The 26,660-nt window shown below is 42.6% G+C and overlaps 1 protein-coding gene across 4 annotated transcripts in view; it reads right to left on the reverse strand.

Annotated features, from left to right (window-relative positions):
* Nucleotides 1–26,660, reverse strand: part of FRMPD4 (FERM and PDZ domain containing 4) — a 600,685-nt gene that overhangs the window by 346,402 nt on the left and 227,623 nt on the right. The window contains exon 1 of one of the 4 annotated variants that reach the window (XM_056131358.1): nt 113–459. The exons of the other annotated variants lie outside the window; for them this stretch is intronic. The gene's annotated coding sequence lies outside the window, so the exon portion shown is untranslated. Of the gene's footprint in view, nt 1–112; nt 460–26,660 lie in introns of those variants that run through there. 4 annotated transcript variants of the gene reach the window in all.

Raw genomic sequence — 26,660 nt, forward strand, 5'->3', positions numbered from 1 at the left:
AAAACCTAAGGAGCACACTGGTCCAAATGACACGAAATCTAAGTCTCTCTTCCCTGTGCTATGTCCCCTCAGCCCACATCCTCCTCCACACAGCACACACTTCATGGTTTACCTTTTAATTACTGGATTCTGTCAAGGGTCCTTCCTACTATATCCAGCAGGAATGCAAGATGATGCGAGTTCTTCAGTCCCGAGTGGCATTTGACTCCACTGCATGCAATCACTCAATGCAGTATGGATGAACGGGCCAAGTTCAGGTTCACTGCCCTACACTGTCTTTATTCCTGACAGCACATGACTAGTGAGCTAGCGAGCGTGGCTGCTGGTGATTAGTTCCTGGTATAACGAATGGGCAAAGCCTGTTGCCAAAAGCTCTTTACGGGCGCTTGGCTCACTCTCGCTGTGACAAAGTTAAAGCAGTAGCATTGATAAAGAACAAAAGAAAAACACAATACGAACTGCCTCTCTGGAGGAGCGTTCTCTTCCAGCGAAACATTCTCCCCGGAGGCTGGGGTACAACAGGTGAAGCCACTTACGAAGCCTTGGCATTTACTCCCCAGGAGAGCCCAGGAAAACCTGCATGGGTGCCTGCTTGATGCCTCTTTGCAAGGAGCTTTGGTGCTGCTTGAGGCCAGCAAATAAACAAACATCTAAGAAGCAGAGAACGCAGCCGCCAGCTTAACCTTGCTCCTGCCTTCGGAGATGCCAGACTGTTCTGTTTGCTCAGGACTCTCCTTTTACCAACATTCAATTTGAATGAGCCAGGGCAAACGCCCTGCTCGCCCCCGCCTGAGAACAGGATGCATTTATGTGAAACACGAGGAGAAAGCCTAATGCCCAGGCATCCTCTGCATTCCCAGGAGCTTTTATTACACAGCGAGCTTACATTTCATTGTCTGAGCCATTGCCAGAAGCCACTGCACTTCGGAGCACTGTGACTTGCAGTTCAAGTCCCACCCACATGGTCAAACCCGCCTGCAAGACCTCTGGACTCTGTGCTAAGCAAAGCCTGCTCTGACAAGCTCCCATCTGCACCCGGGATGCAGAAGGATCAGTGATATAGAATCAGCTGACTTTGCCAGGCTCCTCTTTTCCCTTTCAATCAGCAATTTTCAGGATGGGAAAAAATGAGCACCAGGTGTGTTGTGGTGTGTCAGCTTTATGCTGAGAAATAAGCGCTCCACGGTCCTTTATTAGAAATGGATTCATTCTAAATGGGCCACCAAAGCTTTTCCTTCACTGTTGGAGTAGTACATTGAGTACAGCTTAGTAAAAGGCCACTGGCCAAATGCGTGATGTTATGTAGCCTAATACATGCCAGCATTCATTCCACCTGATTAAAAGAACCTGCTCTCAGAAGCGAGGGAAAGTAGGTCTCTTGGTACTTTGACTTTTACACTTCCCCTCCCAGGCAGTGCACAGCTGATTGAGCTGCAAAGCCAATATGTTCCAGGGTTTATTTTTTTTTCTGTGGAATTGGCCCCGCTCTCTAGCAAGGTTTGGGAATTAAAGCCGCGTGGCTAACTCTCGCTATGCGCCTTTGTTCAGGCTTTTAGAACAGAATCCTGGCACAGCACCGATGACTTTTCTTAATCTTCTGCAACCTTTGAATTTGGATAACATGTAGTCAGGGGCAGCAGAAACAAATTTTGGGGACTTTTACATGGCGAGGTGAGGAGTTGTCACAGGTGCTGTGAGTTTAGCGAACATCACATCGGGGATGAAACCTGGAGAAGCGAGAGCAGTGTTTCCTTGAGAGCAGAATATTGTCACTGGGGTCTGACAATATTCTGCTTACTCTGCGGGCCCATAAAGGCAGGTTCCTGTACCCAGAGTTTGTGAGGATCCCAGGGAACTCATGCTAAACACACTCACCAGGGTATCTTGTATAAACCAAATTACAATTTATAATTTGTAAGTCAACCAAAACTTGATATATGACAGAGAAAATGTCAACACCCAGAATTTTATATCTACCTTTGATTCCCCTGTGCTGAGAAGCCTTTGGCAAGCCCCCATCCGCACCCAGGATGCAAAGGGAAAAGTGACATAGAATCATCTGACTCTGCTCATTATCCCCTATTTTTTGTGTTAGGCTTAGGTACTCAGCGGGTCGCTTACTATCACTGTGCTTTTTTTTAGAGTTCAGGTTTATAAAATAGCATCTTGGAAAAGAACAAATAGATATACCTCATCAAAAGCCAAATGCTAACATTGCAGGGTTACATTGCCTTTTCTGAAATTCTCCTAGAAACCATAGCCAATATGCCCTTTACACACTAAGATACTCTATGTGCAGGTGAACTTGCACATATGGATGTGTTCTATATATGTTGAAAGTATGGGAATAAATACCAAGTTATAAAGGTAAGTTATTCACATTCCATAACTCAATGGGAAATGCAAAGGATGCTTAAGATACTGTACAAAGAGTTGACAGTTCCGCTGTGCTATCGCTCCAGTCCTTCAAAAGTTAGAATAAAATAAAATGTAGTAGAGTCTGGGCTGGAGACATAGCACAGCGGGTAGGGCGTTTTGCCTTGCACGTGGCCGACCCAGGTTTGGTTCCTCCGTCCCTCTAGGAGAGCCTGGCAAGCTACCTAGTGTATTCTGCCTGCACGGCAGAGCCTGGCAAGCTACTCGTGACGTATTTGGTATGGCAAAAATAGTAACAACAAGTCCCCCAATGGAGACATTACTGGTGCCCGCTCGAGCAAATCGAAGAACAATGGGAAGACAGTGCTACTGTGCAGACAGTGCATAGTAGAGTCTTAAACAAGAGAGCACAAATTCAATGAAGTCCACGAATTCAATGTCTAATCTCAGTGTAAAGTTTGAAGAAGTATTGGAGGAAGGGAAAGCATCAGCAGTGATGGGGAGGAGAAGCAGATGCATATCTAAGCATCAATGATTAGGAAGGAAATTTTTTAGGCAAATGCCCCATGCTGCTCTCTCAGAAATTATTTCTAATTATGACTTCTCACAGCCTGGACAATTGAGGATGGCTTCCAACATTTCGGGGGGATATGGAAACAGCTGGTAGGAAACAGTGATTATAATTATTAGTTTAAAAACTCCTAATGGAAGACATTTAGCACGGATCAACCCATTTCTATATTCACTTATTCAGATAAGCATTTCCATGAGCTCTGCTCTGTGCTGTTAGTGAAGGGACACGGAAAGGAGTAATAGACCATGCCCCCTGGCCAGACGTGGCTCAGGGCATTAGCACTCGAGATGCCTTTCCCCATTTCTCAAAGAAATACTTCAGCCCGATCTCAAGAAAAGGTTAAACAGGATTCCAGACCTACCAGGAATATAGCTATGGTTCTATGCAGATGGCCCAAACTTCCCAAATAACTTGAGGAGAAAAGAAGGCAGCAAGTTTGCTTAATCACATATGTACCAATAGGAACACATTCAGAGTTGTCAGCTGTAGCAATCACAATTTCTAACCCCATGACCTTGGCCTTCTCGTGTTAGCAAAAATAGGGAGGTCTGCGTATATGCTGCCTAAGCCCATGTGCGGCTTGTGCCCACATGGCCAAGGACATGTGGCACCCGCATCTCCCCTCTTGAGATGTGGACTTTCACGCTTCCATATCTAATTCTGGGGTGTGTGTAGGGGCTCTCTCCACCTTTGGAGAAGCCTACGTTCTCTCTTGGGTATTTTACTCTCTCTCTCTTTCTCTCTCTCTCTTTCATTTTGCCTCCCTCCTCCCTTCCAAAACCTCCAATAAATTCTGTTTTACTTGAATAAATAAATAAAATGGGGGGGATCATTGGATCATCTAAGTGGGCCCAATGGAATCATCTGAACCCCAAAATGCAATAAAGTAAACAGAGAAAGGAAGTCAGAACGCCTTGAAGCCTGAGGAGGACTCACTGTGTCTTGTTTTATTGAAGGTAAAGGGACACACGTCAAATTCATTCCTACAACTGCAAAGAACTGAGTTTCCCCAACAAGCTTCGAAGAGCACTCAGGCTCCAGAAGCTGAGATCCACAGCCCTGGCCGTTACCTTGTTTCAGCCTCCTAAAACCCTAAGTAAGCAGAGTCCAGAAATGCCAAGCCAGACTTCTGATTTACAAACTTGTGAAAGAATTCGGGGACTGATGAAGTCACTGAGCTAGAGGTAGCTTGTTTCCAGCAATACAACATGATGCTTAAGGCCAAGGAACAAACTTCCTGTTTTAAAAACTGTCTCGATTCCTTTAGCTCATCCATGGGAAGGATAATACCTTCTGGTGCCAACGATGCCACTGGATGAACCAGTCAAGTCTAGAAAGGCCGTCCGTCAGGATAGGCTCACCCAGAGCCTGGAATGATGATTCTCAGATGGAGGGAGAAAGGGGCAACTATATTACAGGTCAGCAACATCGTGCAAGAGGCTGGGGATTCAGAGAGAAGGAAGGCAGTCTTCAAGGCTGATAACAAGGACAGCGGAGACTGGAAAACTGACTGGAAGCCAAAGCAGAATGAAGTGTGATTCTGGGAGAGGGGATCAAGTCATTCTTTCCATTTGGAGGCACAGTGGGGAGGCTTGGAGCCACAGGTGGTGTGAATACCTAAACTGCCAGCCCTGTTCTTGCCATTGCCCCAGGAAAACAATTAACTGCTATCAAGAGATCAACATTCTGTTTAAAGACCTGCACCCATCCTGTACTTACATAACTCTGCTAGCTCACTGCTCTCAATTCTCCCCCTTGCCTTTGTCATACCTGATCTTTGTTCATTTTGACGTTTTTTTGGGCAGTCGTTTGAAATTAAAAAAATTATTTACCTTTTGGTTTTTTTTTTTTTGCTTTTTGGGCCACATCCAGTGATGCTCAGGGGTTATTCCTGGTTATGCACTCAGGAATTACTCCTGGCGGTGCTTGGGGGACCATATGGGATGCAGGGATCAAACCCAGGTGGGCCATATGCAAGGTAAATGCCCTACCTGCTGTAGTATCACTCTGGCCCAAAATATTATTTATCTTGATGACACTTTTTTTACATGCTCTGAGCTCCTGCTTCTCCAGGGAATGCCTCACTTGCTTGTCTTCAGAGAATAACAGAGTTGGCAGGAGAAGGAGGTCATTCTAGCTCCACATGGATGAGTCTGGCATTGAACACTAGTAGAAACATTTCCCACTTGAACTTAGGCCTTTTCTTTTTTGGGATTTCTCTCTCACTGTTTTCTAGTCTTGAGATTCAGTCTAAGGTTCTGTAGATAACACAACATCTTTATGAGAGGGCAGTCTCCCTCTTCGAGTGATTAGTGGCCCCTAAGATGCATGCTCAGCCTTCTTTGCTTTAAGTCCGTTCAAAGTATTAATCTACTTTACTGTTAAATTAGACCATTTCTCTCTAGAAAATCTGCAGTGCTTCCATTCAAGACATCTAATACGCCTATTTAAAAAAAAGGGCGAATGGAATGAAAGGCTTTGTTGAAATTCACGGAGAGCTAAGTCAGAGTTAGAAGGTTTTCTATATTCTTAGTATGAGGTCAAACTACTTCTTCAACCGCATGCGGGTGGCAGTGCAGCTTGCTGGACCCCCAACTGGCCTGTGTGGTGCAGGTCACCCAGCAATCACAGAACCCTCTATTCCTCCTTTGAAAAGCTGCCACCTTTGTAGGCTTCATTTTTTGCTTTAATGAAAGGAACACTGGTCTCCAAAAATGGTGCTCAAAGGAAACGCTGAGTTTCCCAATGGCCGACTTCATATTTAATTGGATCATTTTTACAATAAGGAAACGTCTTGCCCCCTCGTGTTCTAAAAATAGCAGGAGACCACACAGTTTTGGTTTGGGACCGTCGACAGAACAATCTGTCCCATTGGCTTTCGGGCTTTGTTTGGCTGGGAGATAATATTAATCTATTGTCAAGTTGATGCGGGTTTCTTCTAGCTGTGAGTGGGCTTCATACAAAAGGTGTTCTCAGGGCCAATTTAAACCAGCAGGTAGAAATTGTTACACAGTTGAATCAAAATCGAGAGGCAAAGTATATGCCGCTTGCTTTGATAAACTCCCACCATTTATTATCTGTGGCTGAGGTTTCTAACTGCAAACATTTTGTAGACTTTAAGCAATCAGCATCTGATTATTACTAAATGACTGAACTTTCTTAAAGGTTCTATAATAATTAAAATGCAAAAACAGCAACACAATGGCATATGAGAATTTGAATTTTTAAACACCCAGTTTAGCATGGGAACCATAACAGTTTCTGCAAAATGAATAATTTCCTTTCCACTAAGCAGTTATTAGATTCACAAGAATTCTGTGGAACACACGGAGGAGGTGAGGAGTCAACCTGCCCATGAGAACATTAAGCCATGCAGACTGTGACTATACACCTGACTTTACAAATCCAGGGCTAATTACGCAAGGTCACTACACTTTCAACCCGAGGAAGCCTGAGCTATCTCACTTTGCTGTAACTCTAAAATTACCAGGAAATTAGAATTCAGCCAGGCTGTTCCACAAAGTCTTTGCAGATTCCCCCAACTCAGGAGATTGGTCTTTTGACTCTATCTCTCCCGTGGACCCATCCTTGAAATGGGTATCAGGTCTTCTGGGTCTTCCTGCCTGACTGAACCTAATGAGGCATGCCATTTGTCATTTCTTGACTTGCTCAGCACTACCTTCTTTCTCTGAGGAAGTGCCTCAAACCCTATAGAAAGGGAGGCAGCTCTATCAGTATATGGCAAAGGAGACAAGGTCATATCATACTCCTAGGACTCTGAGTATTGTTTTTGACCATTTCCAGGAAGAAGTGACAGAACTCCAAGAAAAAACCACCATAGTTCAGCCTACCCACATTGCTTTGAGAACTCAAGACACCTAGACTTTGCAGCTTTATCACAAACCTAATTTGACTACTTGGAAGATGGAGGGATGCTGCAACATAGAAACAGGATATCCAAGTCAACTCAATAGACTTTGATGAAGAATTGATTTGTCCGCTCTGAATAATCAACAGAATTCTGAGTAGGCAAAATCTTTGCAGAGGAGCAGGGATTGGTTCTGGAGGATTCACAGCATGTAACATAAGTCACCGTATCATGTTTATTCTTAATTTGCACTGCTTGATAAAACACAAAGTGTTCACTATATATCACTATATCATTGGGCCTTCTCCACCTAGACCCTCCATCTTCCAGTAGGTAGGTGTCACACCCACCAGCTGCCGCCAGCGCCAGGTTGGTCCCATCAACGGCCAAGAAGCAGAGACTATAAAACCCAGCTCCCGGAAGCGCGCGGCCGCATTTGCGGCCACACAACATCTTATTATCTTATTTTTCCTTTGGAGAACCTGGCAGGCTACCAAAAGTATCCTGCCCGCACGGCAGAATCTGGCAAACTTCCCGTGTCGTATTCAATATGCCAAATACCAATAACAATGATGGGTCTCATTCTCCTAATCCTGAAAGAGCATTGAAATGGCTCTTTTTAAATCTCAGGGCTAGGAAGAAGGAGACGTTACTGGTGCCTGCTCGAGGAAATCGATGAAAAATAGGATGATTGTGATCGTGATATCACTTCCAGGGAAACTTTTTATTATAAATATAATTTATATATTCCAAAGGATAATACTCTTTAGTATAATATCCTACCGGGCTGGAGCGATAGCACAGCGGTAGGGAGTTTGCCTTGCACGCAGCCAACATGGCCGACCCGAGTTCGATTCTTCCGCCCCTCTTGGAGAGCCCAGCAAGCTACCGAGAGGATCTTGCCCACACAGCAGAGCCTGGCAAGCCACCCGTGATGTATTCAATATGCCAAACACAGTAACAACAAAATCTCCAATGGAGACATTACTGGGCCCGCTCGAGCAAATTGATGAACAACAGGAGGGCCTTTACCTTTACCTTTATAATATCCTAAGTATTGTATGGACTATACAATTACTTACTGTTTTTCAAAGTTTTATTTGACTGCATAGGCTGTATTTTTGTTAACTATATCTGCAACTTTAGTCATACTAAGGTGTCACTCTCATCTGGTGTGTTTCTCATTCCTGTGGAGGCCACTGCATAAGGTATTAGCATCCCCAGGCAGGATCAAGATGCACAGGAATGACCATTGAGGGCCTTTGGCCTGAGAGATTAGCAGCTCTCCTGCTTACACTGGGTATGGTGAGTTTCTGGGGCTTAGATGGACCTGAAGATGCCACTATTTTCAATGGTACTTGTAGCAATTACCTTGTCTTTATTAGCCTCAATTCTCCTGCTCTAGGTTTCTTAGTGCAAATAATGAGAAGTAAGCATAAGAAATAAGTATCTACAGAGCACAAAGTCCAGTATCTGGCATATCCAAAAGCGGTCTTTTAGTGGTATAATTATTATCATCATAACTTTTTGCTCGAGCGGGCCCAGTAACGTCTCCATTGGAGACTTTGTTGTTACTGTGTTTGGCATATCGAATACGTCACAGGGAGCTTGCCAGGCTCTGCTGTGCGGGCGAGATACTCTCGGTAGATTGCTGGGCTCTCCAAGAGGGGCGGAAGAATCGAACTCGGGTCGGCCATGTTGGCTGCGTGCAAGGCAAACGCCCTACCGCTGTGCTATCGCTCCAGCCCGGTAGGATATTATACTAAAGAGTATTATCCTTTGGAATATATGAATTATATTTATAATAAAAAGTTTCCCTGGAAGTGATATCACGATCACAATCATCCTATTTTTCATCGATTTCCTCGAGCAGGCACCAGTAACGTCTCCTTCTTCCTAGCCTGAGATTTTAAAAGAGCCATTTCAAGCTTTTTAACATGATGATGTCAATGAGGTGTTCAAAATATATTAAAATGAAACTAAAACAGGGGGCTGGAGTGAAAGCACAGAGGGTAGGGTGTTTGCCTTGCACGCGGCTGACCCGGGTTCAATTTCCAGCATCCCATACGGTCCCCTGAGCACCGCCAGGGAGTAATTCCTGAGTGCGTGAGCCACGAGTAACCCCTATGCAACACTTGGTGTAACCCAAAAAGCAAAAAAAAAAAAAGAAAGAAAGAAAAAGAAAAAGAAAGAAAAATAAAGAAACTAAAATAAAATAAAGTTAAATATCATTAAGATGGAACTCAGCACCAGGCTGTTTTCACTTAGGGCACCCCAAACTGAGGCGGGTGAAAGCTCTCCCCATCCAAAGAGACCCAGTCCTGGTAGCCGACCTCCACTACCCAACCGCTGCCACACTCCAGGTTGCTTTCCGGACCACGCGGCTGCAAAGTGGCTGTGAAACACATTATAAAACACTTTCTACCCACTTTCCATAATTATCATACCATATTTGATGGGGTTCAGACAGTAGGCAACAAATAATAGAGAGAAATATATAAATACATGCCTCTTGGAGAGCCCAGCAAGCTACCGAGAGTATCCCGCCTGCACAGGCAGAGCCTGTCAAGCTACCCGTGGCATATTCGATATGCTAAAAACAGTAATGATAGGTCTCATTCCCCTGACCCTGAATGAGCCTCCAGTTGTTGGTAAAGAAGAGTAAGGAAAGGCTGCTAAAATATCTGCTCTGGGAGGAATAGAGAAGTTACTGGTGACTGCTTGAGTAAATTGACGAACAAAGGGATGACAGTGATACATGATCATTAAGATACATGTATTTAGGAAGGAATATTATGTATTAATAGATACATGTATTTATTAAGGAAAACACCTTATACATTATTGCAATATTAATTTTGGATATTTCTCCTTTTACCTTCTCTCTCATCATTCTACATGGTTCGCAAACACCCTGGCTCACCTTAATTGTCAAGTGTAGTCCTAGCCAGAGGACATGGTGGAGACAGGAACTGTCTATCAGACTGTAGCTAATTCCTTACCAAACTCATGAAAAATATATGCATATTATTTGGATAACATACACTAGGAAACAGAATAGAAGCCACAAAAACAGGTATGAAAAGCACAAGATTCAAGGAGTAAGTGAAGGCGATGAGACAGCTTTGTAGGAAAACAGAGCTATCTTCAGATAACTCTGGAGATTTACTGTAAAAGTTACCACAGGTTTCTCAGCAATCAAGGCAGAAAGGAAAGCAAAATATATTATTGGAAATAACATTTTATCAGGAGAGAGGAATTTTCCCATGTCAATAAAATCAATGTGTTCTCATCCATAGAGTGCTTGTCTCATATTATATGCAGACTGGGGTACATTTCCAGAACCCTAAAATGAATAGATAAATCAATTAATGAAATGAATGTATTTCCCAGCTTCCCAGCTAACACAGTATTTTATACTTTATTAAAGGCAGGAGTATGTGTGCTACCAAGGGCAGTGCCCCTAGACATGCAGAAAGGTATTTTGAAGATGTTTTCAAAATGCTTCAAGACAAAGCCATTGTGTGAGCATAAGGCAAGGTTCTGACACACCTGAGGCTGCCATTGTAATTCTTCACATTTCGCCTAGGTCGAGAAATCAACATGAAGAATGACCTGGCACCTGAATTACGCAGGAGGAAGAGAGCGGCTTGGAATGCCTTCAAGAGTGTTGAAGAAATAACTAAGAGGAAAAAGAACCTCCAACTCCGAACACATCTCTTCGATTCCACTGTTCTTCCTGCATTAACATATGCCTCAGAGACCTGGGCCCTACGAAAACAGGATCAGAACGCTATTCGGGTTTCTCAAAGAGGAATCGAAAGAGCTATGCTTGGAGTATCAAGCTTCACTCAAATGAGAGATAGAATCCAGAGTTCCGATCTCCGTCAACACTCAAGAATCAGGGACGCTGTCTCATTTGCCAAGGCATCAAAAATAAGATGGGCTGGACACGTAATGAGGTTTACAGATGACCGCTGGACTAGAGCCAATACTGACTGGATTCCACGGGATGTCAAAAGATCGTGTGGACACCCACCTACAAGATGGTCAGACTTCTTCGTCAAGACCCTGTATGATCGGTTTAAGGGTCTGCATGTTCCTAGAACAAGCAGATGCCATTGGGCTATGCTAGCATGCAACAGGGATGAATAGAGACGTTACTGGCACTCGCTCAAGTAAATCGATGAATAACGGGGTATCAAGTGATTAAAGACAGTTAAACATTGTAGGTTCTGAATATCCTTGTTTGTGGGTACTTTTTGTTTTGAGAGCTGTGCCTGACAGTGTTTGGAGTCTACTTCCCAACTCTGTGCTTGGGGGTTGTTCCCAGCAGTGCCGGGGATCAAACCTGGGTCTCCTGTATGTAAAGCATATACTCAATGCTTTCTGCCATATCTACAGCCCTAGTAAAAGTAAAGTAAAGTAAAGGCCCTCCCATTGTTCATCGATTTGCTCGAGTGGGCCCAGTAACGTCTCCATTGGAGACTTTGTTGTTACTGTGTCTGGCATATCGAATACGTCACGGGGAGCTTGCCAGGCTCTGCCGTGCGGGCGAGATACTCTCGGTAGCTTGCCGGGCTCTCCGAGAGGGGAGGAGGAATCGAACTCGGGTCGGCCATGTTGGCTGCGTGCAAGGCAAACGCCCTACCGCTGTGCTATTGCTACAGCCCTGGTTCTGAATATTCGTAAGAATAAAATCCCCCAACTACAAAGCAATCAAGAAATAAATATTAAAACGTGTTTAAGGAAGCAGGTTTGGATTCTAGCAATTTTACAAAAGACCAGGTGTCAGAGCTGGCTGAAATGTGAAGAATTACAATGGCAGCCTCAGGTGTGTCAGAACCTTGCCTTATGCTCACACAATGGCTTTATCTCGAAGCATTTTGAAAACATCTTCAAAATACCTTTCTGCGTGACTAGAGGCACTGCCCTTGGTAGCACACATACTCCTGCCCCTAGCAAGATCTCCTAGTGCCAGATGGGTGAGCCTAAGGGCAGGGGTTGCTCTCTCCCCTGAGAGGATGCATACAAGCCTCCTGGGGAAGAACAACTCAAAACACTCTCAACCCACTTGGCTTTCAAAAGCTCAAAAAATTCTCAGCCCACTTGGCTTTTTGCTTGTCGTTACTTCTCTTCATCTGCTTTTCCAGTTGGAAACTTTTGACTGAAGCAACCAATTTGAAGCCAATTTCCTGTGGACATTCTCTTTGTGAATTATGTTCGTTACTGAACAGCACAGATTTTCTTTCTCTTTTTTTTTAATAGGAACATGCCAAGGAGGGAAAGAGCATTTGCTCAATATTAGGAAACTCTTGCACAATCAAAAGTTCAAGCCAATCAAGATAGAACCATTAAATCTTGGAGAATAGGCCAAAATTATATATGAACATACATATATACAAATGCACATGTCATACATAAGATATCATATAAATATGGATATTCTAAGGGAGAATCAGTGATATAAAAATAAATGTACATACAACATAGAGGAAGAAAATTGCTATGCTAATTTGATGATCTCAGTTACTATGACCAAGTTCAAACTTTCCAGCATAGGAAGAAAAGGCCTTTTATGAACTTAGTCTCACCCTCAATCACTGATCTACAATTGTACTAAATCAGACTGAGTTCCTTGACTCCATCATGCATTTGCTAGGGTTTATTTTAAGACAGTGGTTCCTACTGACCATGGCACTCAGTATTTGTATCTTTCTTATTTTTATTTTTTGGTTTGGGGGCCACCCCCAGCTGTACTGAGAGCTTACTCTTGGCTTTGCACTGAGGAATCACTCCTGGCAGGCTCTGGAGACCTGGGGAGGGAATTGGGTTGGCCACATGCAAGGCAAGTGCCCTATTAGTTTGATGATGGCTCCAGGTTAAACACCACCTCCTCCAGAAAGCCTTCCCAGAATGAACCAGGTATGTTAGTCATTATGACTTATTTTTGAAGACTATTACATGTTCATAGTGTATGTCTATTTATGCATCTGAATCTGCTTCTATTATTTGACACCACAATTCCATTTCTGATTTATTCAACTTCGTAACTCCAGTGTTGAAGTAATATTATGGGCAGGTAGAGATGTACTGAATTAAATTGGAAACAATGCACACAAGGTATAAGACAGTATTTTTCTTTTTGTAAGTAGAGATGATATCTAGTAGTTCTAGGAGGCTCATAAGTACTCGCATGATACAGAACCAGTGCTATGCCCAACAAAACTGAAAGCAGGATATCCAAACTGCAAGAACCAAACCTAAAATTGTGCCTGTCAAGGAGGCAGACTGGGGGTGGGAGGGAACCTGGAGACCCCAGGGGATTTGGACACTGGTGATGGGATTGTTGGAAAAAATAGGATACCTGAAACGCAACTATAAATAACTTTGTAAATAATGATACATAAATTTAAAAATATGGGCTGGAGCAATGGCACAGTAGGTAGGGCATTTGCCTTGCACATATACGATCTGGGTTCGATTCCTCTGCCCCTCTCGGAGAGCCCGGCAAGCTACCGAGAGTATCCCACCCGCATGGCAGAGGCTGGCAAGCTCCCATGGCCTATTTGATATGCCCAAAACATTAACAACAAGTCTCACAACGGAGACACTGCTGGTGCCCACTTGAACAAATCGAAGAACAATGGGAGGACAGTACTACAGTGCTGAATTTAAAGTAAAGTAAAGTAAAGGCCCTCCCATTGATCATCGATTTGCTCGAGCAGGCCCAGTAACGTCTCCATTGGAGACTTTGTTGTTACTGTGTCTGGCATATCGAATACTCTCGGTAGCTTGCCGGGCTCTCCGAGAGGGGTGGAGGAATCGAACTCGGGTCGGCCATGTTGGCTGCATGCAAGGCAAATGCCCTACCACTGTGCTATCGCTCAATTTAAAAAAAAACCTAAGTCAAAAATGGAGCTTTCCTGTCTGCCGAGCCATTTCCCAACCCATTGCCTGTCTGATAGGGGTCACTGTTACCCACATTTCAGTGCTACAGGACCATGACCAAGAGGGCTGTCTTGCCCAAGGCCAAGAGAAGGGAATTGGAGGCTAAAATACGGGTCACAATCTTTTGTCTCAAATTATAACCTTTCTTTTACCCCATTCAATACTTAAAATGTCCCAATGTCTGGGCTGGAGAGATAGTATGGTGGGTAGGGCCGACTCAGTTTCAAGCTCTGTCATCCAGTATGGTCTCCTGCGCACTGCCGAGTGATTCCTGAGTGTAGAGCCAGGATAACCCCTGAGCATCATTGATGTGAATCCAAAAGTTACACACACATCGTTATAGATCACCATCATGAAGCTGCAGAGAGGGGCTGGAGTGATAGTAGAGAGGAGGGTGGTGTGGTTGCATGCTGCCAATCCCGGTTAGATTCCTGGCACCACATAGGATCCCCTGAGCCCCACCTGAAGTGACCCCTGAACAAAGGATCAGGTGTAAGATCTGAGCATGGCTGGGTGAGACCCCCAAAACAAACAAAAAACTTTGTTTAAAAAAAAAGCTGCAAAGGCCAAGAGTCCTTGACTCTGCGAAGTGGATTCTGAGATTTCTATTTCCTGTTGAGTCTCCTGCCTGAGTCTCGGTGAAGAAGTCCCAGAGGTGTTCCTGAACAGGGAGGATGGTCTTTGGCAAAGCTTCAGCATCACCATGGGGAGTGTGGGCTGCGCCTCAGCAGTCCACCAGCTGGGAACACCAGTTGCTGGTCCAGGACAAGTACACAGCACAGTTTCCCTGCCTGGCAAGTGCTTCCGTTTCCAAGCAAGAAAGGAAACAGGTCACCAGGGAGCACCTTCCTCTTTCAGTCATTTTTCAAGCCTGAGGAAGTTGCCAAACCTTGGGAAGCCAGTTTCGGTGACTCCCTACTGGGCAGCAAGCTTCCAAACCCGCTGCTTGCTTTCAGAGGAGGCCTGCCCAGCACTAGGAGAGGCCACTGTCCTTACTGCTTACACCTGCTGTCTTCATGTCTGTCCTGCATACATTTGCTGGATGCTCCTTGAGTGGACGACTAGCTCCGTGGCTCTATCACCTTGTCTTCCTCAACTCCAGTCCTCTTTTCCAAATGCAGAGCAGCCAAGTCAGAACCCACATGCAGAACCATGTCTCGTGTCTCTTACACCCATGAATTGGATTATCTCACAAAGACAGTTGCAGGGACCTGGCATCATTGGAACAGGAAATAATTCCCACACTGGAGTTAGAGTTACTGTGAAGTGTTCCTCTGTGTGTGTGTGTTTAAAGATTGTGACATTCTCCTTAGGGAATACAGTGACAAGCTGTCAGCATGACAACTTAAGGTGGCATTTTGAGAATTGAGAGGAAAGCCATGGCCCCATAGCACATTTGCACCATGTGCTGAGAAGCAGAAGCGCCGAAGAGGTACATTGGAATGAGGACAACTGAGTCGCATTCAAACTTTCCCACACAAGTTCACTGCAACACATCCCCCCTAAAAAACCAATGGATTCGGTTTATAGTCTAGTAAGTGATGAAAAATTTCATGTTTTCACATCATACAAAAGCAAAAGATTCATTTTCTCTAAAGATAACTGGAGAATTCAATCTTTTACCCAGTAATCACCCTCACTAGTACATGTATACAACAGAGTTCTAGTGAATTGAGAGAAAATTAGAGGCAGAGTAAAGCAGTGGAGTAAAGCAGCTGTGCTAAAGCCTTTACTGTGTATTTTGTGGGAAGGAACTAGTGAGGAAGGAGACACATTAGTAGGATTGGCCAATCTGAGTCACTTTTACATGAGTCACTTTTTCACTGGATTCTCAAACATGTGGTTGTCCCAAGTGGTATTTAGCGTTGGTGATGAGGGCAGGGCAACGCTAAAGGCTGAGGAGATATATTGGACTTAGATTGTCTGAGCTGTGACCACTATTGATTTCTATGCCCCCATATCCCAGGACTCCAAAAGAAATGAAAACGCTCTGCTAACCCATGAAATATTGCCTGTAGAATTGTATCAGTCCAACCAAGCAAGTGTTTTGAGATATTCTACTAGTTGGAATGTAACCTAGAATTTAGAGTGAGAAGCAGAGACGGGAACCATTGCCAGAAGGGGCCACCAGAATTTGGAAAAGGTACAGAAAGACTCCCTTACGGCTGGAGGGGGAACATGCCAACATCCCAGTTTGGGAATTCTGACTTCTATTAACGAAAAAGAGTCCCTTGGTGTCCTCTCACTAGTTGCTGTGAGTGCCTTCATTTGAGCTGTCCCCATTCAACACTTTAAACATTCCTGCAAATTTCTGGATCCTCTCTGAGATTGAGAAAACTTACTGTTTCTCAAGGCTGTAAATTCTGCCCTAGCCTTGGGATCACAGGGAACTCAAGGAGCGCCATACCTGGGTAGGTGGTGAAACACAGAAACCTAAAGAACTTAACTAGACAGACAGTCCCCACCAGCTTCAGTGGGAAGGAAAGTTGTTCATTTTAGCAATACAAATGGCCCCCACATTAACACATGGGAGTCCTTTGAGACTTTGATAAGAAATGTAATCACCCAGTTTTCTTATTTAAAAAAACACAAAATGAGGGGCTGGAGTGATAGTACAGAGGGTAGGACAGTACCCCAAGAACTGCCAGGAGTGATTTCTGAATGCAGAGTCAGGAGTAATCCCTGAGCACCACGGGGTGTGGCCCCCCAAATAAATAAACAAACCACACAAATGAACCATCCTTAGTCTTATACTAATTTCTTCTCTGGCTGGGGAGATTTGTTTTAATTTTTACTTTTCCATAAACTTTTCTGTCTTTCCAACTCTGAATCTGAGTATCTTGATTACTCAAAACCTTCATTCTTGGAAATATTGAAGAAGCTGGGAACTGCTGACCAACACAGGATTCCACTGTTGCTGCTTTGCATCAATACTATGAAAGAATACCTTTCTGTTGTTTTAAAACAAAGAGTATATGAAGCAAGAAGAAATATACCATCGTAGGCACCAAGTCCAAAGGCTGTCACTGCCACTGTCCTCTGGTTGTTCATCGATTTTCTCGAGCGGGCCCAGTAACATCTCCATTGTGAGACTTTGTTGTTACTGTGTTTGGCATATCAAATACGTCACGGGGAGCTTGCCAGGCTTTGCCCTGCGGGTGAGATACTCTCAGTAGCTTGCCATGCTTTCTGAGAGGGATGGCGGAATCGAAACAGGGTCGGCCATGTTGGTTGCGTGCAAGGCAAACACCCTACCTACTGTGCTAGCGCTCCAGCCCAAGCCCAAAGGCATAAACAATTTTTTTAAAAGGTCTCCTTGTCACAAAACATTTTAAAATCACTATAAAGAACAATTGCATTCAGTTCTTCCCCCTATGAGCAGAAAAAGCAAATGATCAAATCTTATGCAACACGAAATTAAAAGATAGGCCCTGATGGTCCTAGCAAAGCCTCATCTGCTTGTGCAGCTGCATGAAGGTAGCCAGCCAGCCTGTAGAGTTTAATCAGAGGTAATGTCAACACTGGCAGAGAATCTCCCCTCTGTCCGTAAACCTGTTATTCCCTTGACAATTTTTTTAATTTTTTTATTTTTTATTAGTGAGACACCATGAGGTACAGTTGTAGACTTACAAATTTTGTGCTTGGGTTTCAATTATACAATGATCAAACACCCATCCCTCCATCAGTGCCCATTTCCCACCACCAGGGATCCCAGTATTCCTCCCACCCCCCATCCCCCCATCCCACCCTGCCTCTGTGGCAGGGCATTCCCCTCTGTTCTCTCTCTCCTTTTGGGTGTTGCGGTTTGCAAAAGAGGTATTGAGTGGCAATCATGTTTGGTCTATAGTCTACTTTCAGCATGCATCTCCCATCCTGGGAGGATCCTCCTGACACCTTTTATTTGGTGCTCCCTTCTCTATCTGAGCTGCCTTTTCCCCTAGCGTGTGTGACTGACCTCCAAGCCATGGAGCAAAATTCCTGGTACTAATCTCGGCCATTCTTGGGTGTTAGTCTCCTATTTTGTTACTTTATGTTCCCCAGATGAATGCAATCTTTCTATGCCTTGACAATTTTTTAAAAAATATTTTTTCCTGCATTCTACAGTGATTTCCTCGATATTCCAATTGGTCTTTCATTGTTCTGGCCATTTGTAAAGACCAACTCTTAACTAAAGCATACATATTGCTCAAAAGGTAATATTTGCAAAAATGAATCATCAGAATTTCATGGGGTGATAGTTCAAGAGTGTGCTGATTTGCATTACTGTGTTGTAATGCAAGGTCTTTAACCATGATTCCATTGCACCAACTCCTACTTTTTCCAGAGAAACTCCATTGTCCCCTGAATCAATCCAAACTTACAGGAGTAATTCTAAATGACTTCTGTGATCATTTCCCAAAGACGTGGCACTTTGTTGGGTCTGTAGAGTTCAAAATACAAACTGATTTTTCCTTGGTACCTGACTAGAGATTTGATCAAAAGATCCACAAAACACAAGAAGCCACAGATATTTCGGAGTTTTCCTCAAATGATTAGAAGTAAAGATGATAGAAAAGGGAAATGAGACTATCAGTGTCTCTGTGCGGTGAGGTGGGTGGGGTGGATTTTACTGTTTGACCATTACAGGGTCCTAGAGATAGGAGGTAATGTATGTTAAATATTATCTGGAACCTAAACTAATCCAGAACTTTGAGACAATGAAAACCTTTGAGATGCAGAATTCCAGGAGCACAAATGGCTGGAAGGAGAGGTTCCACTTCTGGAACAAAGGGCACAGGAAGAATATCAAAGTACCATTGACACCTCCAAGCACTACCCTTTAGCAACCACCCTAGAAATATACTTTGGCAGAAGTTGGGGAGACATATATAAGGTGACTCGGTAGCGTAAAAGGGGCCTCTTTGGTCTCCCTCTGGCTGAGATGTAGATTTATTTACCTGAGGGAGCATTTCTCCATTCTGGGGAAATGGCTGTACATCCTTGTTTGGGATGTAGACTCTGGGTTCTTTCCACTCTGGAGAAGCTGTCTTGAGCACCTGCCTTTCTCTTTCCCTCCCTTTATTTCCTGGATAAATTTATCTTACTTCACTGTTGTCTCTTCCTGAAATTCTTTTATGTGAGGCTAGGGGACAGATCTGGAAAACCTGGGTGAGATTTAGGACTGACTTTCTTTTCCTGCAAAGAATTCCTCACTCCAGCCAGGGTTCCATTTCTCCTGGAGAAATCAGGTGTTGGGGATCAGCTCCTAAGTCATGCAGAATAAGTGAAACTAAGCTGCAGTATGATGACCACTTCATGGAGCTGGAGAGACATCGTGTAAGAGCTGAGAGTAGACTCTCACCAGTCCTAGATTTCCCAGGTACTTCCCAGTATAAGGGAGGTGGTGAGAGAAGGAAGCAGGAGGTGAGCCCTTATCTTGAGTCTTCTGCTTCTCTCCTCCCTATGTAAGGTCCCTTGTGACCCCGAGGGAAATTCCAGAGCTAAACTCTGCTAATTAGTAACTCTTCCTTACTTGCCCCCTCCCTAGTAAAGCCTTGAGTTGTAAATCCTGCCCCCTTCCTAGTAAAGCCTTGATTTACTAGGGAAATTATGTCTCCATTTGTTGACTCTTCCTAATTGGGATGTAAATCTTGCCTCCTCTGTTGACTCTTCCTTATTTGCCCCTCAGTTAGTGACTCTCCCCTCATCCCCCTCCACCGGAATGCAGGTGTCCTGAGCTGTAAATCACGGGGAGCTGAGTGGACATGGAAGATAACCAGATGTTTGAGTTATGAGATACCCACTAGCCACAATGCCTATGTATGTAAATGCTGATCTATGAATCTATAGGCTAAGGAGTGATGTACTTTTAAATGAATTGGTTAAGAAAGTATATGTTGTTACAAATCTATTGGCTATGAAATGTGCGGGCTTTGCTGTAACGGCCAGTGAAGGTCTATATAAGATCGCCTTTGAAAAATTTCGGGGTCTTGCCTAACCTATCAGGCCTGCGTGTCTGTGTAGGCGGCTCAACCTAGCCAGTCTTACAATAAACCTTGCTTGCTGTTTGTAGTCTCTGGAGTCTCTTTGTCTTTAAAGGAAGATCATGATCCGCGCCCTAACACCTACTTCACAGAAGTCACTGAGGAATCCTGCTCCTCCTCTCTGCTGTTAGAGAGGTCACATCTCCCAAGGTCAATGTGAGCACAAACTAATTCTTAAGTATATTTCTTTCTTTTATTTTTTTTGGGTCACACCAGGTGATGCCCAGGGGTTACTCCTGGCTCTGCACTCAAGAATTATTCCTGGTGGTGCTCAGGAGACCATATGGGATGCCGGGAATCGAACGCAGGTCGGCCACGTGCAAGGCAAATGCCCTACCTCTGTGCTATCACTCCAGCCCTGTATTTATTTCTTTAAATCATTTTCCAAAGATAAATTCTTCTTTTCTATGAAGGAACATAACTTTTTAAACAAAGAAACAAACCAACCTTTGGGGGAGTCGTTTTTAAAGCAGTCAAGTCATGCCAGAATAAGATAAGACTAGTACTTGTTTAGCTTTGGGAGGATGAAAAGGAGTTTTTACAAGTTGGCTTGCAGGACTGCTCTTAACCAATCAGAATACTGGTGATGCTAGTGACTAAGGCTTTTCAGAACTGGATCTTGGATTGAAGCGAGATGGTGCAGAAATGCATTTTTCTCTTCCCATGATTCACACAGGCTTGGATTTATTAAAGAGAATGAATCTGAAATATGAGGGATGCAAATATACATATATGGACAATGGCCTTTCATTGAAACATCCCATAAAGTTAGCTTAACTTATGGATTAGGCTCTGTTGATAAAATTTTTCAGTTATAATTATGCCTCATTTCCACTTCATCTCAATTATATCTGGAATAGAATCACATGAACAAGAACTCATTTCATACTTCAGACATAAAATGAGTGATACATTTTAAATGGGTTTATATAATAAAATATCCAATTCTTTTACAGACCAAGAACTAGTGATATGGCATACACTTTGACTGTGGGTTTTTTTTCATGTAATTGTCATCCTGATAAGCCATCCAAAATAATGTAAGCAAAAGGAAACTGTAGAGGGTGGAGCAATAGCACAGTGGGTAGGGTGTTTGCCTTGCATGCAACTGACCCGGGTTCAATTCCCAGCATCCCATATGATCCCCTGAGCACTGCCAGGAATAATTCCTGAGTGCACTGCCAGGAGTAACTCCTGAGCATTGCCGGATGTGACCTCCCCCCCAAAAAAAAGAAAAAAAGGAAACTGTAAACAATTAAACTACATTATTGAAATGTAGAGTAGAGGTAGTAAGTACAAATTTAAATCTCAGAAGGGGCAGTTTCAATAGAATCTATCAAGTCCCTGGCCCCAAACACCTAATCTGGTCACCAAATGTAGTGAAGACACTGAAATCTCCAGGCTTATCCCCCAACAGACGGACTATTGCCATTTACTCGTGTATAACAGGAAGAAAATTTCCTTCATCTATTCTTTGGCCTCCAATAGGACAGTGGTACTTTATTAAGAAGAATGCAATGTTTCCTTGTAAGTAAAACAAACAAGTGACAATAAAAAGATGGAAACAAGGGCAGTGAGCTCTATAAGAATTTATTATTTCTGATGAGATTAACTTGAAAGTAATATTTATAGTCCATAATTATTTATACAGAAATACTAATTATACATTCATATTTGTACCTTCTTTGTACACAATATGCTACAGATTCATTAGAAAAATTATTAGGTAGGGAATATGCCCAAGGTTTCCTCCAGGTCATTTGACTCATTTCTACTTTCATAAACTCTTTAATTTAATAAATCCAAGGTCAAAAGTCAGAGCTTGGCTATTAATAGATCTACCAGCAATCACATTTGCAGCATCATGGAAACAACCATCGTATTCTCTCTGTCTAGCATTGATGATAGCTCCCAGCATTTGGTACCCTTGTTTAAATAAAAATAATTGAAAAAAGGTATCAGATCCCTTCAGGGCAAGCTTTGCAGCATATTTTACAATGCTGTTGAAGTCAGAGAAGTAATGTCTATCTGAAAATCTAGTTAAGTCATTAGGAATGACACATTGGGTGAGGCAAAAATCAAATTATAGAGGAAGCAAGGGATCTCTACAGTCTGAACATTTTTAGTACTTTCCCCAGACTCATCCTTATAGATAGCCAGCACTGAATTTTTGAAACCACCCTTTTTCTACTTGAGAACGATAATTGAATTCTCTTTCTCTATGCTTCATATTTTTTCTCCTTAAATTTGAATTATGGTAAGTAAAGACTTTTCTCAAAGGCACTCAGTGATTCTAAAATTAATTAGCCAAAGAAGGGATTTAGAGAGAATGAGTAAAATCCCACCTTAAACACTGAGATTTGGTGGGATTTCAGACAGAATTATAAGGTACAAGTAAATGACAAGTCACCAAGCTGTCAATGAGTAACTACCATGTTATCTTCTAAAATGGAAAGATGAAGCCACCAACATAGGAACCACTAACTTTTTTCTACAACCAAATAGCAAAGAACAATATGCAATAGAAGATAGTAATTGTTTAAAATTCCCAAGTCCTTTGATGTTAGCATCTAAAAGTCGTGGTCTCTATATATTATTTTTCCCAGGCAGTAGATGTTTCTGCTGGCCTCGAGGTTTCAACTTATCCCTTGTCTTTACATAGAATATTAGGGACAGAGAGAGGCTTGTGAGAGAAAAAAGGAGTGATGGCTAAGTTATATAAACTTAGAAAACATTAGTAAGCTCGATTAGTAAATAATCACGATAATGTAATTAGTCCTAATAGCACACAATTGGAATGAACACACATATCCATAAATTAGAAAATGGGTCAACAGTGGTGTACCCATCCAATGGAATACAACTCAACCTTAGAAAGCACAAAACATCTGGGGATGTAAGTCAGCAGCAAAACTCAGATGCTGCATGTGTGAGGGCCTTGTTCAGTCTGTGTGTGGGGAGGGAGGGAGGGAAGGAGGGAGGAAGGAAGGAAAAGAGGAAAGGAAGGAGGGAGGGAGGAAGGAAGGAAGGAAGGAAGGAAGGGAGGGAGGGAGGGAGGGAGGGAGGGAAGGAGGGAAGGAGGGAAGGGGGATGAAGGACAAAAACTACTGGAATTTGCTGTAGCATGGATGAACCTTGAAAACACCATGCTATGATGAAAGACAGCAACTTGTATGGTTTCACTTATATGAAGCATTCAGAGAAAGGCTAAATAAAAGAGTAGTGATTGCCGGGGCTAGAGATGAGAAAAGGGATTAACCATAAATGAACACCAGGAAGACTTGTAACACCCAGTCACAGTCACGGTCACCGTCCTCCCGTTGTTCATCGATTTGCTCGAGCGGGCCCAGTAATGTCTCCATCATGAGACTTGTTACTGTGTTTGGTACATCGAATACGTCACGGGGAGCTTGCCAGGCTCTGCCGTGCGGGTGAGATACTCTCGGTAGCTTGCCAGGCTCTCCGAGAGGGGCAGAGGAATCGAACTCGGGTCAGCCATGTTGGCCGCTTGTAAGGCAAATGCCCTACCGCTGTGCTACCGAACACCCAGTAAATTTACTAAAAGAATGGTTTTGAAGGCTAAACCAAATTTTAGTAAAGTCATTTAAACAATGAAGTCAAGGAGAAAGTTTCCCTATACTTATAACAACCTAAATGTACCTTTAACGTCGGTTTCCCTCACATCTGGTACAAAGAACAGATTTCATCCTATGCTCCCAGTACAACTGTCTTCTGAGAGAACATTTTAAGACCCTGCTTTTGGCCATGGAGAAATCCCAGGAAACTACATTAAGCTGCCCAAGATGTGGGTAATGGACTTACATCGGATTTGACAACATTTGATGTTTATACCACAGCTGAAAATGATTATGCTCCAGTTATATATTTGCCTGTAAGATAGAAAGACTACTGCCTGCATGAGAGTTATGCGAACTGAAGTCCTTAGCAAGACCACAGACCACATTCACTAATTTATGTTCATTGCTGCTGAATTTATGTTCATGGCCCTTAGAGAAGAACCAAAATAATTTTTTGCCAATGACATAGTTGACAGTTTCCTAAAAATGGATTAGTGGGTTTATCTGGAAGTCCAATAGAAATAAATTAGGGAAAAACTGGGAAAATAAAATCCCACATTTACTTAACAATTATATGGCACTAAATTAAATAGGAAAAACTGTACAGTCAATTACAATGTGTTAAAATTCGATAATTACATGAGTGAGGTTTAAAAATTAGTGGACTTTATTGACAAGAAAATTGAAATTAAAGCATGAAGTTCTTATATAACTCCTCAATGCCTCTGCAAATAAGTAGCTTTCCATCAACATCCTGCTCCAGAGTGGGCAACTTATTACAGTCTATTCCATGCAGCAACACTGACATCTCATTATCAAACAACAATGTGAGTTCAAATCAACACTACTGTTTGCGCTGTCTCGCACAATCTAAGGGCCCGGGAAATGTATATTGACATATATCTAGCAGTACAGTATCAGACACAAGAATGAAAAACTATGTACACAGGACCTGGAGTGTACAGTGGGAGGGTGCTTACCTTGCACGCGTTGAACCCAAGCTTGATCCGTGGCACCCCATATGGTTCCCCGTACCCCACCAGAAGTGATGCCTGAGTACAGAGTCAGAAGTAAGCTATGAGCATCGCCCAGCGTGCTCCCTCGCCAAAAAAAAAGTTTTCTGCACCCCCTCACCATTTATCAAGCCCTGCTCACATATCACTGGTCAACACTGATTGTTTTGTTTATCTCCGTAGTTTTGTGCAGTCCAGAACAGAGTGTAACTCAAATAATGTACTGTGTAGCTTTGAACTTCTCTGACTTCAGGGCTCATCGAGGCAACCAAGTTAAGAATTTTGTTACTTCTTTGAAATATCCCACAGAAAAGTAGCTAGGAATGAATATTAAGATGGGCACGTCAATCTCTCTCTTTTGTACTGTGAGTACATATACATATGAGTGTATATATGGATATACATAGTCAGCGTGATAGTACAAAGGGGAAGGTGCTTGCCTTGCAAACGGCTGACCTAGATTCAATCTCCAGCACCCCATATGGTCTCCTGAGCACTGCCAGGAGTGAACCTTTAGCACAGAGCCAGGAAGAAGTTCTGAGCACAGCTAGGTGTGGCCCCAAACAAATACACACATAATATATATACACACACAGCACAGAATGTGAGCCATGTTAAGTGTACATTTCTGTGGCATTATTTTTGTTGTGCAACTACAATAATACCAACAGTCATTTGCAGAACTTTTTCATCTTCCTAAACTGGAACTCTACCAAGAAAACAGTAATGTTTCACTTCTTTCCCCAATATTTGTCTTGAGACTGACTTTTACGTAGCTTAACATCATCAAGGTTTGCCAATATTATAGCATGTGATAGACTTTCCTTCCTTTTCAAGCCTGAATAATATTCCTTCCATTATAAATGTGTACACACATCATACTGGATTTATTCATTCATCTGTTAATCCATACTTGGGATGTTTCCAATTGTGCCTGCTGTGCAAGAGTGTGCAAGAATCTGTTTGATTCCCTACTTCCAGTTCCTTGGGGTATACACCTGGAAATGGAATTGCTGGAGCAGAAGGCAATTCTCTGCATACCTTTTTGATAAAAATAAAACAAAATGGTCTCATCACCATGCGATTTTCCCTACATTGCATCATTCTACACTGCTCCTAGTAATGCACAAGTGGTCTGATTGCTCCATGTCCTCATCAATAGTTGTTACTTTGCATTTTTTAATAAAAGCCATCTTAATGGGTGTGAAGGAGGATCTCATTTTTTTTGGTTTGAATTTCTCTAATTTTAGGGATGTTGAACATCTTACCACATGCATTTTGGCCATTTGAAGGAACTGTCTATTCCCACTCTTCCCTCATGTTTTAATCAGGTTGTTTGGTAGTTTGCTGTTGAATTGCAAGAGTCCTTTATATGTCTGGATTTCACTTTCTTCACTTTCTCATTAGATGTACAAAATTACATCTTTTGATGTACAAGTATTTTATTCTGATGAAGTCTAATTTTATCTTTTTTCTTTTGTTGTCTGTCAATCTTTTTTTCCAGGAAAGAGAATTGAATTACCTTTTTTCTTTGAAGTTAAAATATAACTAATCATCATGAATATAACAGTAGGTAATACTACCTTTGATTTGTATAGCAATTCAGACTTTCTTAAGGTCTAATGGTTTTCATTTAGGGCAAATATTGCTAGCTTTATTTTGCTTGAAGATGTGAAAAGGCCTAAGTGATGCAAGTTATAGCACACATATGTAGCTCACACTCAAATGTCATTATTCGCATGCCAATAGTAATTTCCCCTATGCCACTTTGTTTCCTTAGTAGAATTATTTTTACTACCTACTATGTAAAACACATAAAACTAACATGAAAATCATAAATCCAGATTTTATGAAAGAAAACTGAGACAAAGAGTCAAATATTACATCTCCCCATACTGACTGAAAATATGCCTCTCAACCTGAAGGAAGAAAATTCACATATTTATTCCACTTTGCCCAGGTTCCTAATTTAGTAAGTTTCTCATGTATCACAATTTTATTAAAACTTTTCTGCCACTTTAAGAGAGGTAAAATGTGTTTTAATCCTAAATAGAAGTGTTCACTTGCATGTATATTAAAAGTAGTTCCTCAGGGACCCTCCTTCACTGCTGGTGGGAATGCCGACTGGTTCAGCCCTTTTGGAAAACAGTATGGACAATTCTCCAAAAATTAGAAATTAAGCTCCCATTTGACCCAGTAAAACCACTCCTGGGAATATATCCCAGAGAGGCAAAAATGTATAGTCGAAGTGACATCTGCACTTGTCTGTTCATTGCA

This window comes from Sorex fumeus, unplaced genomic scaffold (genome assembly GCF_029834395.1).
Source record: "Sorex fumeus unplaced genomic scaffold, SorFum_2.1 ptg000086l, whole genome shotgun sequence".
Classification (NCBI taxonomy): Eukaryota; Metazoa; Chordata; class Mammalia; order Eulipotyphla; family Soricidae; genus Sorex; species Sorex fumeus.